General features: G+C 45.3%; 1 pseudogene; it reads right to left on the bottom strand.

Annotated features, from left to right (window-relative positions):
- Positions 1-6713: 6713 nt before the first annotated feature.
- On the bottom strand, positions 6714-6840 carry LOC132477181 (U2 spliceosomal RNA; annotated as a pseudogene).
- Positions 6841-7094: the final 254 nt, after the last annotated feature.

Here is a 7094-nt window from a genome sequence, read left to right on the forward strand (position 1 = left end):
GACATGAAGATTGACACACAAATGGGCACATGACGTAGAAGATCCAATCAAAATCTTCCCTGAGGTGAACAGGTGAGCACATGAGATACACATCTGCATAGCCCTATTGTTTCCATAACGTGAGCCTAGGTGAGAATAAAGCCAAGAAAGGAGAAAGTGGGATGAGAGACAGAGCTAGAGATACAACCATTCCTGAGGCCAGAACTACCTCTTCCACTTCTCAATGACACGATCTACTTTTTTTGTTTTGTCTTGTTTATTTGAGCCCATTTGAACTCACTCTCAAGGCTGCGTGAGTGCTGAGCCTCCATTGGCAAGACCCCGAGGGTGAATGCTTCCTTGGATCATCTCTTCAGGAGCTTCTTGCTTCCTCCAGTCCTGACCCTGATACTACTGCCTTTCTTAGTCATCTCAGGCTGCTATAACAAAATACACAGAGTGGGTGGCTTAAACAACAGAGTTTTATTTCTCACAGATTTAGAAGCTGGGAAGTCCAAGATCAAGTGCGTGCAGATTCTTCTTCCTGGCTTGCAGACAGCTGCCTTCTTGCTATGAGCTCACATGCCAGACAGAAAGAGAGGGCTCTGGTCTCTATTTCTCCTCTTATAAGAGCACTCATCCTATTCATGAGGGCCCCACCCTCATGACCTCATCTAAATCTAATCAACTCGGGCCTCCCTGGTGGCGCAGTGGTTGAGAGTCCGCCTGCCGATGCAGGGGATACGGGTTCGTGCCCCGGTCTGGGAGGATCCCATATGCCGCGGAGCGGCTGGGCCCGTGAGCCATGGCCGCTGAGCCTGCGCGTCCGGAGCCTGTGCTCCGCAACGGGAGAGGCCACAACAGTGAGAGGCCCGCGTACCGCAAAAAAAAAAATAAAAAATAAATCTAATCAACTCCCAAAGGGCCCACCTCCAAATACCATCACATTGGGGGGTAGGGTCTCAACGTATAAATTTTGGGGGGACACATTCAGTCCATAACGGTATCCTTATTAAAAGCATATTAATTAAAATGAAAGGACTGTCAGTTCAAAATGGAATACATATAACAGTATTCTTCTCCTGCTTAGACATCTTCTTGTTATGAAACAAAACTATGTCATGCACTGAAACAGAACTTTATAACCATAGCATCACAAAGGCAGGAATTAGCCCAAAGGTTGCTTAGTCCAACACGTTCAGAGCAGAAATCCACTCTAGCTTGAAACGTGAACAATTCATGCCTTGCTCTCTGTATTCCCTTTAGCCTATTACTATTATTATTATTATTATTCTTTAGTTCTTCAGAACAGACAATGCAGAGGCAACTGCACTTTTCCAGAGCAGGTGCCCGAGCTTCATCAAAGGATCTTGTACTTTCACCAAGTACCACAAAGTACCAGGGCAGAGGCTGAAATGGCCCTTGTCCAAAATCTTTACCAAAAATAACTTGAGCTTTGGCCCCGTCGCCTGCTGCTCTCAGTGGGAGTGTCACAGAAACATAAGCAGCCTTTCCTCTGGCAAGGTGACACGGTGCTAATGAGAAGGATCGGGCTGGGGCTGAGGAGAGAGGCTGTGGGCTCTGCCACCGGCTCCCTTCCCCAGCCCGTAACCAGCTGAAGGAGGAGGACTTGGGAGAATGAGGCACCGAGATCAGGTGGGAGAAAGCCTGGGGGCAGGTGTGCTTCAGTTCTTCACTGCTTCCCTGCCTCCTTCCTGCACTGGACAGACACTGAGCACCTGCTCTGAGTGGACAGTGTCCACACTAAGCTTTAACACACATACACACACACACACACACACACACCACATAGATGAACAAAGTCCATGTCCTCAGGGAGCTTATAACCCAGGAGAGATAACACGTAAACAAGTAAATAAACAATGTAAACAGCTGTAGATGGTGATAGGGAAGTGAGTGCAGTACTACGTAGGGGCTAACCAGCGGCCTGCTCAAAGCCAGAGAGTCGGGGAAGTCTTCTCTGAGGGCGTGGCACTGAAGCCCAGACAGGAAAGAGAAGAAGCAGCTGTGTGAAACGTCAGGGGCAGGGCATTCCAGCCGGAGGGAAGAGCCCTCGAAAAAGCCAGGAGGAAGGAAAGAGCTTGGCAAGTCCAAGGAGCTCAGGGAAGGAGAGTGTGTCTCAACCCACAGGAGGAGGGATTGATGGGGAAAATAGTCCTAGGGAAAGGACAGGACAGCCCAACCCCTGGCCTAGCGGCTGCAGCAAAAAAAAAAACTACATCCTACTCAAAAGGAGAAAACATGAAGGAACCGCTGATTTATATTTTTAAAATATTATTCTGCCTGTTGAGTAAAAAATGGATAAGAAGGGGGCTGCCCTGGTGGCGCAGTGGTTGAGAGTCCGCCTGCCGATGCAGGGGACACGGGTTCGTGCCCCGGTCCGGGAAGATCCCACATGCCGCCGAGCGGCTGGGCCCGTGAGCCATGGCCGCTGAGCCTGCGCGTCCGGAGCCTGTGCTCTGCAACGGGAGAGGCCACAACAGTGAGAGGCCTGCGTACCGCAAAAAAAAAAAAAAAAAAAAAAAAAATGGATAAGAAGGGACTGGACTGGAAATCATAAGGCCATATAAGTATCTAGTTCTAAGGACCTTTGCCGAAAAATCTTTAGGAAACGAGAAATAAAGCTTCCAATGAGAATGTAAATTTATATCGATTGATATAACTGTTTTGGAGCATGAGTGATGCTATCTTAAAATTTTTAACTTTGATAATTGCTTACCCTAGGTCCTCAACAATTCCAGTTCTGGGAATGTATCCAAAGGCACAAATATTTAGTTACAAGAATATTCACTGCAGTGTTGTTTATGATTTTATATATATACACACACACACACAAACATATTTTTTCACATGGAAGAGTGTGTATATACATGTAGCCAAATTTCCAAAGAAGCCAGGATCACTGAGATGTAATCGTTCCCCATTAAACTTTGCTTATTGAGAAGTGCTTTCTCCAAGCCTAAATGAAATCTCCAGCAGGTCCTTGGCCCTTCTGACTACTATGGGGTACTAAAGGGTCCACTTCAGCCTAACAAACACAGAACACCGCCCCCTTTCCATGTAGGGTTTATCCCCGAGCCCAGTTCAGGCCTGGGAGTGAGGTGGGGCTTAACGGGGTCTTCACTGATCTTCTCTCTGCCTCTTCCACGTAATAACTACAGGCTCCTGAGACCCCCAAGATTGGAGCCCAGGGGACAGGAGAGGCTAGAACACAGAAGTTCTGCTTGCCCCAAGGTTTGTCTGCGGGTGGATGCCCTCTGGGCTGCGGGCATATAAAGGCTGCTCTTTCTCTCACTGAGCTTTTGTGGGTTCATGAGGCACCAGCCCCTGTGTGCTCCACTCCCACAGGGACTCACATCCCAGGCTTCTAAGTGAATCTCTTGAAAACTGCTCCCTCGCTGTAAGGTAAGCAGAAGCTCCCCATTCCCTGCCCCAGGGGGAGAAGAGCTCTCTGCCAGGGACCCTTCCTTCTTTAATCTCTTTATCCACAATGTCCTATTTAGGCCGGAGGCGCGTGATGGACTAACGCAAACAAAAGGGTTGCGAACTACTTTTTTTTGGAATTTCTGCACAGACAGCCCAGCACCTTGCTTTGGAATGTTTTCTAAATGTGCCCCCATCCTTCCCCTGGGCTTGTGCGGCTTCCTCTGCAATTGAGTCAATAGTAATTTTATCATTCTGTGACAAATCCATATTACAACCATTAAAATGGATGTGAAAGAGGTCCCTTCTTATTTGTTCGTTCAACAAATATTATATGAGTCAGGCTTGCTAGGCGCTGAGGAATTGGTGGAGCAGATAGAAAGAGACCAGGCTCTGCCCTTGTGGAGTTGATGGTCCAGTGGGAGTGCAAGACATTAATAAAATATTCCAATAAGTGTAAAATTATGCACCAAAGAAAGTTACATGATGTTAGGACAAGGAGAGAGGACCTGACCCCTTTGGAAGATGGGGGATGGAGAAATTAGGGAGCTGAGATGGGAAGGAGAAGGTGATATTACCCAGGTGAGGGAGGGAGCGGGGGAGGGGGGAAGAAGGCCATGAGCAAATGTCCCCGACAGGCGAGCATGTGGTACATTTAGAGCAGAAGGAAGGTCAAGGTGACTGGAACTTGGAGAATGAGAAGATGGTGAGTGAGTGATGAGGCCAGAGGGGATAAAAGGGCTTCTCATACTCTGATTATAAGTGATCTATGCAGTATGATCCTGTTTTTTTTAAAAAAAAATTATACACACACACACACACACACACACACACATGCACACCCTGGGTAGAATATATCTACACTAAAATATTAGCAGTGGTTATTTGTGGGCAGAAGTGAAGTATTGAAGGTGTTAATTCTTTCCTGTGTGTTTTTTAAAATATAAATTCCAAATGCAATTTAAAAAAAAGAGAGAGAATGACTCTTTCTTTCTGCACAGGTGGACCTCACATCTTAAGTTTTATAACCAAGGACACCAAAGCAAACATAAACCTCTAGTGAACTTGACTGGGATTCAAATTTTGGAGTCTTGTGATCCTTAGGCTTCTCCCAGATATTCAAGTCTCTTTTCTGATGAGGAGAGGCCTCCTCTCTGCAGGTCAATGCAAAGCCAACCCAGGAAAATCTAGGCCAACACATGAGAAAGAGACCACAGAGAAGTAACTAGATGACAAAGGCATCTGGCATTTACAGAGCCCTTTTTCAAACTGAAGCGTGTATTCATTGGTTGCTGCAAGATTAGAAGTCAATATTCCGAAGGTCTCCTCACTCAGTTCACTGAGTGACTTTGGGCAAGCCTTTCATGTCTCCTGCCTTATAACCTGATCTGGAAAACACAGGTAAATGGGACCAGCCTTATTGGTACAGTGTGTTGAAGTCCCTGGATAAAATGTGCAAAGAGGGCAGAATCTTATGTTCAAAGCGTTCTTCCAATGTTAATTAATCCCCACAGCACCCCCAAGCCCTGTAATGTTATCCCCAATTCGCGGCTGAAGGACCTGAAGCAGAAAGAATAAAATGACTTGTCCAGGGACACAGAAGGAGCTGCTGGAGAACAGGAGTTAGCCCTCGACAGCACTGGCATCCAAAGAAGTGGCATTTTAACATCACTCATAAGATACGACTGAATGGTGCGGCATGTTTTTATTTTGAAAACAGAGTTTCTGTGTCGATGAATTATAAGGCAGCAAAAGCCCAGATGCATTTACAGTAAAATATGGCAGACAGATCCATGTGCAATTTTAGGAACTCCTTCCTTAGACTGATGACTGTGATTAGCTGCTCGCATCAATTCCACTTCTATCTCATTGGCCAGAGCTTAGCCACATGACCTTGGCCTCACAAAGAGAAGGGAAAGTGGGGAAATGTAGGTTTTACTCAAGGCAGCCATGAGCCAGGCTAAGGGTGGGAGTCTATGGCAAAGGCAGAAGGGCTGCTTGGTTGGGGACTGGACCAGAGACAACCTGAGAGAATGCAGTGACCAGTTAGGAAGCTACTGGGGACAACTGGCCATCCTACCACCCCAATCTTAACATGGCTGAAACCAAACTCACCGTCGTCCCCACATTATCCCCCTCCAGTGTTTCTAAATCATATCAGTTAGCATCTTTTTAGCTGAAAATAGCATAAAGCTCAACCACCAGAATCTCAGATCAAAGGCATTTAAGATGCTACTATACCACTTTATGCCCTAGTAAGGAAGAAAAATTACTACCAACTTAACTTTTCGTGCCAATGACCAACCATAATAATTTTTCATAGCTTTACTGAGGTATAATTGACATTCAACAAACTGCACATATATAAGGTGTAAAATTTCATAAGTTCTGACAAATGTGTACACCTGTGAAATCATCACCACAATCAAGATAATGGATATACCCACGCCCCCAGAAGTTGTCTTGTGCCTCTGCTATCTCATGCCACCATGCTACAGTGTTCATCATTTTGTCATATATAAATGTACCAAAACAACATTTGTGTACCTTAAACTTACACAATGTTAGGGGTCAATTATATCTCAATAAATCTGGGGGGAAATGGATTTCTCCTATTTTACTACAGCCTACTTTTTCCTTCTCATTCTGTGGAGACTGGTACAGTTTGATACACTTAGATCTAGTCATTGAACTACTGAATCATACTTCATCATATGATAACACATTTTATTTCTCCTTTTTCCACTGACAGACATTTAAAGTATTTCTATTTTATCCCATTACAAGCAACAGACATTAAATTGTTATGCCTAGGGCTTCCCTGGTGGCGCAGTGGTTGAGAGTCCGCCTGCCAGCGCAGGGGACACGGGTTCGAGCCCTGGCCCGGGAAGATCCCACATGCTGCGGAGCAACTAAGCCTGTGTGCTACAACTGCTGAGCCTGCGCTCTAGAGCCTGTGCACCACAGCTACTGAAGCCCGCGCGCCTAGAGCCCGTGCTCTGCAACAAGAGAAGCCACCACGATGGGAAGCCGGCGCACCGCAACGAAGAGTAGCTGCCGCTCACCGCAACTAGAGAAAGCCTGTGCACAGCAACTAAGACCCAGAGCAGCCAAAAATAAATTAATTAATTAATTAAAAAAAAAAATTGTTATGCCTAAAATATGAAATACGATCATCACAGTAATATCTTTCTAAAAAAAACCCTAAAATCACTGACAGCTATTGACACTCAACATCAGAATTCTTAAAGAATACAGATGCTTGTGGGCTCTTTTTAATGAAATCAAATACTCAGCAGACCTTCTAAGGAGCCAGTGCAATAAAAAAAAGTCTGTTTTGCAGAAGCTCTGCAGCGAGAATAAAAACTAAACTAATATATTTTACACTTGATCTTAGCCAAAAGGCCGAGAAGCGATAAAACTAATATATTTAAAATATTTCTTTGATTTCCCTTGTAAGCTTCAAATGTTAAGTCTCACATCAGTCCATTTAAATAACAGCAAAATTGTACCTGTGAATGACGGAAGCAAGAACGCGTAGGACGCTCCATTGGCATTTTAGCTCCAAGACAGATAACGTTTGCTCTTCCTTTTGAAGTGGCTTCAACAAAATCAGGTTGCATTTGCATATGGAATAAAATCCACTGGCTTACAAGGTCAGACACGTCCCC

The sequence above is a fragment of the Mesoplodon densirostris genome, chromosome 16 (assembly GCF_025265405.1).
Source record: "Mesoplodon densirostris isolate mMesDen1 chromosome 16, mMesDen1 primary haplotype, whole genome shotgun sequence".
Taxonomy (NCBI): domain Eukaryota; kingdom Metazoa; phylum Chordata; class Mammalia; order Artiodactyla; family Ziphiidae; genus Mesoplodon; species Mesoplodon densirostris.